This window comes from Mustela erminea, chromosome 2 (assembly GCF_009829155.1).
Source record: "Mustela erminea isolate mMusErm1 chromosome 2, mMusErm1.Pri, whole genome shotgun sequence".
NCBI classification, from domain to species: domain Eukaryota; kingdom Metazoa; phylum Chordata; class Mammalia; order Carnivora; family Mustelidae; genus Mustela; species Mustela erminea.
The window spans coordinates 64,447,923-64,459,916 of NC_045615.1; the positions used below are offsets into that span (position 1 = coordinate 64,447,923).

Sequence of the window (11,994 nt, forward strand, 5' to 3'; positions counted from 1 at the left end):
TGTATATGGTTCTCTGGAACCTTACCATGACCCAGTTATAATACCAGAAAGAGGAAGCAGTCAGGGAAAACAAGGAGGTGTTGAAAACTGCAAAAAGGCTTTGTAGCATTACAAATATTACCCAGATTTAAGAACATTGTATACTCTAAAAGCAACCCTCTTCTGTTGCTTATAAAATGAGGACAACAATGCCTCCAACATTAAAACCAAACTGCTGGGCTCGTTTCGGCACGACATATACTAAAATTGGAACGATACAGAGATGAGCATGGCCCCTGCACAAGGATGACATGCAAATTTGTGAAGTGTTCCATATTTTTGTGATTCACAGACCTGTACCCCTGAGGCTAATAATACATTATATGTTAATTTTAAATTTTTTTTTAATTTAAAAAATAAAAATAAAACCAAACTGCCTGAGTTTACAGTCAAAGTAACATGCACATACTGCCCTTGGAGCTCCTGAAATGTGTGGAGTTGAGTCACTGACAGTGACTCAACTGCTTTTGGTTTTGTTTTCCAAATTCTCCACCATCTATGGACTGAACAAGTTACTGTATTCTCAAAGTTGTGAACACCAAAGAAAAACCCCAACAGCAATCATTGCAAGGAGTTTTGAGTCCAGGACGGTTCTTATCTGTTGGGAAGACAGATGAGAGGACAACAGCTGCAGCACTGGACCATTAACCTGTTCTGCACCCCTGACAAGAGAGTAGGCATCTGACACTGCCCAGAGTGGATGCAACGACTCGCCATCCCCCTCACTCCTCACCTCACACCACAGTCTCATCACAATGATTTCCAAATCTCACCTTCTCTCTCCTCCTTTGCCTAGTTACTCCACACTGGGGCTACTGCTGTGTCTACCTATTAACAGTTATTATGAACCTCTGTGTACATATTACCATTTCTCCTGCTGTCGGCTAGCTTAATTACTGCACATGTGCAGTAGATATTTTGCCAAATATGTGGACAATTCTGTAGAAGAGAAATTCTCTTTAGGAGAGCTGGCTGGAGACTTACTCTGGCTATCATGATATGGTTGCATGAGGAGATGTTTGCTTTTTCTAGCACAGGCTCAGCAGGCAATGCGAGCAGGCCACTGAGCCTTCTGCACCTCTGGGCAGCAGCTGGGTGGTCCAAATTGTGAAGGAGCTCCTCTTGATGAAAGGGATATTACATTTCAGTAGTCATCTCTCCTTCCACATTACCTGTTTTCTGATATCCACTCAACTAGGCCCAATAAACAGAGCTGAAGTAAAACCTCTTTAAAGGAGCTGACTTCAAAGTTGGGGGAAAATGAGATACTGACGGGTTTCTTCAGTTCTGCGTATTGGATCAAACCCAGAGCATGGCTTGTGAGAGATGGGTATGAAAGTAGCAGTGCATTTCCCTGTGTTAAACAGACTGCTCTCCAAACACCGCAATGCCCAATTGAGTCTAAACCACCATGTGAAGTGTGGATAATAAAAACAGGAAAGCTGGGATTTCCAGTGGAATGAATTTCTGTAAAAAAGTCATAGCCTTAGGAAACCGTAAAAAGCAAAGCCACTTTACCACGTTAATTATTCCATACTAGTATCTTCTAGATAAAAAAAAACAGAGTGAAGAAAAAAGGGAGAAACAAGTATGGCTGAGCCATATAAGCCAACTTTTTTAGACTCCTTTTGTTTAAATACCTATGAGGTTCCTGCAAACCTTTACTTAAATCCCTACCATCTGTGGTCTCTTCTTACCACTTAACTACGAAGTCACAAGTATTATTTTGCCAAATGCCATTTTTTTACACAAATTATATAAAAATTACTGGTTTTGTTGATTAATGAGTTTTTTTGTATTTCTTACACTGAATACTGTCTTAAAAGAATATATACCAATATTTTCAATGAGCAGGAAAACATTTTGGTCAGAAAAATAATGATTTATAAAAATGGAAGTGGAAGACCACACTAAATCTATCATGCTCTCACATTTGTTTTACTGTGAGTAAACTAGAGTTTTCTTTTCTCAAAGATTTCTTACTTAAGTATATGAAATAAAGTGATCTTATACTAATTAAGGTCCACAGGACAGGGGTGCCATCTCCATGACACAGTGCTTGGCACAAAACTAGTGCATAAGAAATTCAAAGAAATGACTAGAAAAATAGCCCCAAACAAAAGAAAACCCAATATGGCATATTGTTTCATTTCATCTCAAGCTTCAAAATAACCCTTTCATTGCTAAATTAAACCAAGACTTTTTTATTCCCAGTCGCTAATTAAAACCAAGTGACAGAAACAGTACAGTGGTTTTATCCATTCATTGTGAACCACTTAAAATTCAATTAAATGGAAACAGGAAAATATTGTGGTAAAGACCATGGGTTCTCAACATGACCTTTTCAACTCACCTGGCTTTCATCCTGATACTACGCCTAATTAATGCAAGGATGCATGAATTGAGTATGACTTTTTCCAAAATTCAGTCAACTGAAGGGACTACAAACTCAATTTTCATAGCATTGGGTTTTGGGGGGTTTTCTTCTTTTCTTTCCTGGATCTATGGCATAAGATGTAGATTAAGAAATATTTGAATGGAACCATTTGTGATTTACCTCACTGAGGAATTAGATCATTCAAATTCCAAAATTTGGCCTTTGTTACACATGGGGATGACAATGAGAGCAAAAGTTGAGGTCAACAAGAGCCATTTCATCACCACCAATTGCTTTTTTTCTTACTCCTCAGTTTCTCTCTGCTCCTGGATATATACTCCTAGTCTGGGACAAGACTTTCCAACCCGACTGACACAGAATGTAAACTGAATTTACAGAGTTTGACTGCAGTCCATTCCCAATGAGCTCCCAAACAACACCTTAGGGAAACTGAAAATGTAACTTGGACATTACCTGAATGACATCATCTGACTTTTTTCTTACTCCCTAAAAGTGCTCTGCCAGGAATTTAGGCAACATTATCTGCGGATGCTGGCCCTTGTACCACTCCACAGGCAGCCATGCCAAGTGGCCTCTATGAATCAACATGGGGAATGACCTAAAGACCAGCTTTATACAGCCTTGTATTTGCATGGGCAGCAAGGTGGCGGAAATGAGTAATGTAGCAATTGAATGGGCAGATAATTTCTTCAACCATCTGTTCCACATATGTTCAGCAGATCATTGCTATCTTAGACCTTGCAGTCTGTGCAGATGGTATTCTCCAGAGGGAGAAAGGGTCTAAAATGAGTCAGTACAAAGATTAGGCTTAGTGTAAGAGACAATAGATAATTGCCTGTCTCACCATCTTGTAAAAATCAGTTCTCTCATAACCAGCCACTTTGAGCATGCAATTCAAAGGTTTACAGTTGTTAATTTGGATTTGCTGCTCTGACTCTTATCTCACACCACATCAGGTTTCAGGAGATTGTTGTTCAAAGAAAAGGCTGTTGTTTAAATACTCAATTTCACTAATAATGTGCACTAAGACTATTCATTTATTTTGCAGTAAGAGCTGGGCTTTCTTTTCTTTTGCCTCTATAATAAGTGAGATTTTTCAGTAGTTCAACAAATATACATCCTACCTTCTTGGCCATGTTTTGAAAAAAAAGATGTGTGCTCATTGCGGAAAAATGCACTGCAAATGAGACCCAGAACTGACTACTTCTTCAAGGTGGCAGGATATCTGACTTCCCAACTTTCATCATGGACTTGGCTCACCCAGATAAAAGGAAGATAATATACATTAATCAAAATGCAAAGATACAGGAAAGACTACTAAAAGTGGGTGAAAAGTGATAAGTGAATGCTGACTCCAGAGAGATACCTCAGACTTCAAAAGATCTCTGAAAGAAGATATGAATGAGTATGTTTTGAGGGATCAATCCCTAGTTCCAGAAGGATTTTCAGAAAGGGATGCAGGAAAGTAGTAGAGCTAGCATTCCAGAACTCTGTTCCTATATCTTCTTGAGTGAAAGCTGTACAGATTCAGATGAAGATGAAAACTTAAGAGCATCAATGCATGTCTGTAAAGAGATAGTATTAAGGACAAGAGAAAAGAAAATTAATGAAACAATGAATTCTGGTGGAAGGTAGGCTTTGAACAAGATTCTGAAGGCTTCCAAATGCAATTAGCAGAATGGAGTGGCCAGGGAGAGAAAACAGACTGGCAGATACCTCCCATCACCTTCTGGACTTCTCCATCTTTTAACCCATTGCACTTTATTGAGGTTGTTTAAACACTGACCACCCACAAAACCATAAATAACATGAGGGTAGATATAGTCGCTGTTATTTAATTGATAGCCTTACCTAGCAGAATACCCTAATTTAATGTTTACCAAATAAATGCAGGCACAAATGTTCCTTTTGATATAAAGAACTCTCAGCACACCAAATATGTAATGATTTCATGGTTGGTTACCTGCCCTCTTTGGCATATTTTACTATAGCCTCCTCCACCATTGCAACCAAGCTGTGGCCCTGCATCTCTAACTCTGAATGATTGGCCTCTAGACTTGATGCTAAAACCACCCCCCAAAGATTGCTGATTTGAAAAGAAAGAAGTAAAAATTTATTTATTTATTTGAGAAAGAGAGAGAGCTTGAGCAGGGGGAAGGGAGAGAGGGAGAGAGAAAATCTCAAGCAGACTCTGTACTGAGCCACTGAGCACAGGGCCTGATGCCAGGCTCAATCCCATGACCCTGAGGTCATGACCTGAGCTGAAACCAAGACTCCGATGCCCAACCACCCAGAAGCCCCATGATTGCTGATTACTTCTATCTATTGAACTACTCAGCTTAACACTTAAAATATTTCATCTGCTATCCCTACCTAAACTACCCATCTGTCTTCTCTTTCAAAATGGTCCCTATGCTTCCATTTTATTCCCATAAACATTTGGTGATGATGATGATGATATCCCGAAACTTCTAAGCATTTGTATACATTATTAATTCTCAAAACAATGTTATGAAGCCAGTAGTACTATTTGCTATCCTCAAGTTGAGAAAACTGAGAGACAGTTGCACTGCTAGGAAAAGTTAATACATTTGAATCCTAGTATCCCATTTCCAAAGTCTGTGTTCTTCAACACTAACTCTCTTCTAAATGCCCTTACGAGTGTCTATGACATGTATGGTACTGTGCCACTCGCCAAGGGGGATATTGAAGTTAGGAGGAAATAAAGCTTATCATTAAGATGCTTAGTATGGATAGAAAAAATTTGAATATAATAAGCAACCATGCTACAGAAAGTAACGAATAGCTTTCAACATAGTAATAAAGATCAGAACCAAGACTGTCTTTTCTCCCTCTCAGAGTAAATAAGGACTAGCATGTGGTGAAGGTTTGGTATCCACACACTGGATAACCTCTTCAAACCCTAAGCTTCCTTAAGGCCCACTTTAAGACTTTGTCTTATGAAAAGCTACCAGTGACCAACCCCATAGTCTTTCTTTCATTCTTAATTTCCTAAGTATAGCTTCAGATTGACTCACCCCATCACAAACCTAAGCAAATATTAACTAAGAATTATATCTTAGATGATCAATACATGGAAGTTAAACTACCTTAAAAAATCATACACATACAGAAGCAGTGATTATAAAATCATCTCTTAAAATTTCTTATAATTCTCTCTACAGGAGAGAAAACATAAGTACCCACTCAATAAATGATGCATGACTGAACAAAAAATTATGGATGGATGGATGGATGGATGGTTGGCTGGCTGGTTGGGCAGGGGATGGAGGGAGGAAGGAAGAGATACTCTTTTCTCTGTTGATTTCTAAGTAAATGCATGAAACTTAAGTGAGAGAGAGAACCCAAAATAATGGGAAAACTGTCCTCTGGCATTATTAAAATATTTCACCAGATAGCAGATTTGGTGCTCCAAAATAAAGACCAGGAGCACAAGCAAATAGCACTGTCTTGCCAGCAGGGAAAAAAAAAAGTCATTCTCCTGCCTTCATGTCTCTACACACACACATATTTGGAAGCCAGAGTCCATTTACTGGCACCCAATTCACATCCTTTCTGGAAGTGATTATAGTCCCAGATCCTCTTTTAGTCAAAAGTGTTAGAAAATGAGAGGGAGACCATCCAGGTCTTACTTTCTTTCTGTGATGAACTGCTAAAAAGTGATTCAAATGGATAGAAGGGGGGTGGGAAGGGAAGACACAAAAGAATAGACTACAGGAGACCAAATAAAAAGTTGAAAGTGGCAAGTGCTGCAAAGTAACACTTCATCATTCCCAATTTTACTCCTGGGTGTTGACTAACAAGAGTGTTGTCATTACCTGATGAGAGGCCAGCTCCAAAGAGCTCAGAGTATTCTTTTAAAGCCTTTGGACCTAGTCTCAAGTTCAAGGATATGCAAGGGAAGACTCCAACCATTATGGTATGTTTACAAAGTCCTACTAGACCTATCCTGATGAACATATCAGCTGACTCTGAATGTTTGCCCAGTCTCAGTAGTACTCTGGGGAGTGAAGAAGAAGGACCTCATAGGCCAAAAGAATAGAGACTATACATAAGCAGAAGTTAGAGGCTTACAAACTACATTCTTTGAAGCCCTGTTTAAAAGAAGATTGTCTAGGACATTCCAGTCCACTGTTAGCAATAGCCACTTAACTAGGCAGTCACAATGAAAACCTAAGTATTTTATGGAAATAGGTCTCTCTCCATCTGTGAATGCTACTAAGAGCAGGGCCTTTAGTTAAGCAGCCCACTCATTCTCAGACTCTTCACCATTTTTATCTCTGCCGGAACTTTTCACTTTTGTCCTTAGTTTACATTCCTCAACACATCCTTCAGACTTTCCAGAGGCATCTTTCCAGTATGAACTCCCAGTCAATTTATAGATTCCCCTGACCTGACACCTATACTTTAGGCACCTAGAGTTAATCATCTATAAGACATCTATTTGGTTTTTCTTTTTCTGATCGCGAACTTACATAACTAAAAACAAAATCTTGATTCTCATCACCCCCTCGAAACCCATTTCTTCATCAGACTTCTATAGCTTAGTAAGAGGCAGCACCATTGGCCATATCAATCAAGGCTAAAACCTGTGAGTCATTATTAGCTTCTCTCTCACCTCCCATACTCTACCTGCCAGTTCTGTTGGTTCTGCCTGTATATATACATCCTGAATTGTTCTTTTCTGCATCTGCACTGCTATAACCCTCGTCTAAGCCACTATTATTTCTCACTGGTACTACCGCAAAGACTTCCTAGGCCATCTCCCAGCTAACACTGTGTTGTAAAGTAAATGAGAACTCTTTAGCTTAGTAGCCAAAATAAAGCCAAAGTAAGTTATTACATTTATTGTAAAATAATTATATATATAAGAATGAGATCAACTTCCGGGCACCTGGGTGGCTCAGTGGGTTGAGCCGCTGCCTTCAGCTCAGGTCATGATCTCAGGGTCCTGGGATCAAGTCCCGCATCGGGCTCTCTGCTCAGCAGGGAGCCTGCTTCCCTCTCTCTCTCTCTCTCTGCCTGCCTCTCCATCTACTTGTGATTTCTCTCTGTCAAATAAATACATAAAATCTTTAAAAAAAAAAAAAAAAAGAATGAGATCAACTTCCAAGTGGAGAAAAGAATGATCATGTGAAGGCAATCATAATTATAATAAATATTCTACATTTAATTAAGTTGTACAATGATCTCCTTAAGCAAGTGAAAATTAACAGTAGTTATGGGTTAAAAATTGAATATGTATGTTGTTAGCATATAGTAGCCACCATCGCATGCCACCTGAACTACTACAAGTAGCCTCCTACCTGGTCTCCACATTTCCACTTTTGTGTCCACTATTAAAGTGAATTTTTAAAGACACATGTTAGAATGACTCCGGAACTTAAAATCCACAGTGGCAGACTCCTTCTTATTCTCTCCATTTTCCTTAAAATGATAGTCCCACCACCACTAAGTCTTAGGGAGTACAGGCAGCTCAGCAGGAAAACTAATCTGCCTCTTTTGTGCAAAGTAAGTAAGGCCATATGACTATGGTTGGGTTAATGGATATGAGCAGAACTGAGGTGGGTGTAACCTCCAAGTGACTTCCAAAATGCAAAGCCCACTTGGAGCGCCTGGATGGCTCAGTCAGTTATCCATTGGACTCTTGATTTTGGCTCACGTCATGATCATAGGGCCATGATCTTGGAGTTGGGAAATTGAGTCCCACATCAGGCTTAGCACTCAGTGCGGAGTCTGTCCCTTTTTCTGACCTCACTTGCTCTCTCTCTCTCTTTTTGGCTAAAAAAACAAATAAGTAAAATCTTTTAATAAATAAATAAATAAAATTGTTAAGCCTCTTGTCCTGGACTCCCTTTCTCCCCCTTCCCTTGGGTTGGAATGAAGGTGAGAATCTAGCAGGGATCTTACCTGTATTATTCTCAGCTGAAAAGTAGCTTATAACACATAATAGTTACTCAAATGTTTTTTAAAAGAATGAAAGGTAGGGGTATAGAGTTCAAGATAACCTATATATATCCTCTTGCACAGACAGTTGTTGGATGTCCAATAGTAAATAATATAGTATTACTACTAAGAAGAATGCTAAGAATTCTGTGGAAATGATGAAAAAGAGAAAAGCCAATGTGTTCAAATTTAATGCTAAAAAAAATCACAACTGAGATTCTAATAATTATGGAAGATGGGGAAAGAAATAGCTAGACATTTTATGTTAATGTTGCTGCCTAGAAGTAACACAAAGGTAAGATCTGTGCCCAAGATCAAGAGTAAAGCACAATAGAGTCCAGGAGTTGCTGTATAATGAGAATGTATTAAAAACTCAGCAAAAATGGGGTACCTGGGGGGCACCTGGGAGGCTCAGTGGGTTAAAGCTGCTGCCTTTGGCTCAGGTCATGATCTTAGGGTGTTGGGATTAAGCCCCGCATCGGGCCCTCTGCTCAGCAGGGAACCTGCTTCCTCCTCTCTCTCTGCCTGCCTCTCTGCCTACTTGTCATCTCTGTCTGTCAAATAAATAAATAAAATCCTTAAATAAATTAAATCTCTAAAAAAATGGGGTACCTGGGGGACTCTGTTAAGCACCTGCCTCTTGATTTTGGCACAGGTCCTGACCTCAGGGTCATGCGATTGAGCTCCACATTGGACTATGCATTCAGTACAGAGCCTGCTTGTCCCTCTCCCTCTGCTCCTCCTCCTGCTCACTCACTTTCTAGCTATCCCTAAAATAAATAAAATCTTAAAAAAAAAAAAAAAACTCAGCAAAATGAAAAAAAGAGGAAAGAGCAAATTAACCACATTTTCAGGACATTATATATTAAGGGGCTCATGTAACTTGCCCAGACTGACAAAGGTAAGATAGAGAATTTTATTTTGCATAAATCTTCTTAAGAAAAAGGGGTAGTATATTATCTCACTTAACTGCAATGTTAGGAGAGAACTGTCAGACTTCAAGCAGAGCTGGAACCAAAAGTTAAGATGATGCCATTTAACTTTTTTTTTGGAAGTCAAGTTAGAAGAGGCATGAATTCAGACTTCCAGAGTTCCTGTATACCCCCTCCTTTCTCAGCCTCCCTTTTAACATCTTCTATAACCAAAGTACAATATCAAAGCTAAGAAATTAGCATTGGTACAATTGGTAAATTACATATTTTACTCAAGTTTCACTTTTTTTTTTTTTTCATTAACATCCTTACTGTTTGATTCTACCAGGATTCTACCTTGCATTTCGGTAGTGCTATAGGAATGATCACAACCTAAAGTTTACAGAAAATGGCGGTATCTTGATCTCCAGCCCCAGAGCTGAAGGAAAAATATGTATTTGGAAAACCACAGTTATATCAAAATATCATTTTAAAATTGTGGTAGTATCTAATTATTTCTCTTGCTTCAAATACTTTATATCAGTGGTTCTCATACTTTTGTAGGCCATGGAACCTCTGAAGAATCTAGTGGAAGATAAGAGTGTACTCTCTCCCTAGAAAAATACAAATAGACACATGTTGACAATTTTAGGAATTCATAAACCACAAAATCTCATCCTTAGATCCCTGAGGGGTCCCCAGACTAAACACCCCTTTCTTAATACCAAAGGATAACTGTAAGTCTATTTGCTTTTCACAGGTTCATCTATATGCCTTTTTTTAAATATTTTATTTATTTATTTGACATACAGAGATCACAAGTAGGCTGAGAGACAAGCAGAGAGAGAGAGAGGAAAGGAAGCAGGCTCCCCGCTGGGCAGAGAGCCCGATGCGGGGCTCGATCCCAGGACCCTGGGATCATGACCTGAGCCGAAGGCAAAGACATTAACCCACTGAGCCACCCAGGTGCCCCATCTATATGCCCTTTTTTGATAATGTCCTCTCAGTTTGTTATGGAAGAAAAAGAGAAAGAAAGGACGGGAGGAAAGGAGAGCCGATGGGAGGGAGGGAAGGAGAAAGAAAGAGTGGGAGAAAATAAAGTCATATTATCTCATGTTCCTATTACTTCACTTGCCCAGGATAGAACAAAATTACTCTATTCAACAATTCTGCTTAATTATTTTTTCCTAGGCTGCTTGTTAAGTTGGGTCTTGGGGTGTATTAGTAACCCTTCATTTTGCCTCATTCAGACTTTCTTTTCTCCTTCAACCCATCAACCCCACCCTCCATTTTTTCCTCTAAGACTTCATGTTTCTTTCAAATCTTATGTTCACAGAAATTTTGTACAAGACTATATTCCTCCAGTTAAAAAGTAGAAGAAAGATAGAAGTTTTTAATTTCTACTTTTAAAAGCAAATTGCTGCCAGGATTACCAGGATCCTAAGGTCGCTATGACCACTCTTCCACTTAGCTTATAAAAGTCTAAAAATACCTGAGGGTTTTTTTTTTTTCTTCTTTGAACCTGTTTCTCTTCTGAGGGATTTGACCCCATCCCATGAAATTTTTGCAGCACATGTACATTATGTATAGTCAATGTCATGTAACAGATTCGGTGGGTTTTAACAGTATGCTGGGATTCTGACTCAAAAGCATTTCATTTGAAAATCAAAAGCAAATTTCATAGGCTATTTGCTCTGCAGCTGAGGAATCTGGGTCAGTCAGTCAGAAAAACAATGGGCTTTTTTTTCATGGACTGTTTTGAGGTAGGAACCATGCCTTTCCTAGAAGAATTCTGCCCCTCCCACCTGAGAGAGCTCTGGGTGTTCTTACCACAAATTATTCTTTGTCCTAAGAGTCTTTGGGCCTAATCATTGGTCCAGAAAATCTTGAGGCAAGTATTGCTTTAGTCTCTTACATAATATAATTCGGAAATGACTTTTCAGCAAACCTAATTCAAATGAGTCCATCTGTTAAACCCAAAAGATGGGCTTCTCATAAATTGCAGATGCAATAACAAACTCAAAGCATGAAAGACAGCATGTATACAAGTCATTAAGCAATAGCCAAATGCTTCCTTCTGTAAAGAGAAAAACTAAATGTATCATCTTCTAGCAAATACAGTAAGTCCTCATAGTTTAAGCTTTGATGTTGCCACATCAGGAATTCTTTCTTTGGTGTGATCAAAATCACAGAAAACATCCTGATAAGACTTGAATTTATGACTTCCTTTGATCTCTTATTTTAATACTAAGGAAGGAAAGAAAGGACATTTGGAGGTCTAGGCTCCCCATTAATCCATGGAACATTTTAATTCATTGAATTTCTTTTTTTTTAATTAATTGAATTTCTTTATAAGAAACACAAAAGCAAATCTTCACCAAGCAATTTAGTACAAAAAGTTCCCCAAAAGGAAAATCTCACATCTGATTAACTAACAACAGGAGGTAGGACATACATAACTAGATAATGTAGAACCATTTCTTTACTTTAAATTTTATGCCATTTATGGTACACGAAGTAGACATGCCTTTAGCTATTTGTTATCTGAGGTAGTTTTTCAGTATGCTAAGCAAGTGATTACTCTTGAAAATAAGAAAAAATATAGATTCCAATATTTCCCACACATTTCAAAATCACATAGTTTTGTCTTGATTCATACTTTACATTTTACTTTTCAAA

At 38.6% G+C, this 11,994-nt stretch overlaps 1 pseudogene; it reads left to right on the forward strand.

Moving 5' to 3' along the window:
* The first annotated feature begins 219 nt into the window (after positions 1 to 219).
* Positions 220 to 320, forward strand: LOC116585385 (annotated as a pseudogene).
* Positions 321 to 11,994: the final 11,674 nt, after the last annotated feature.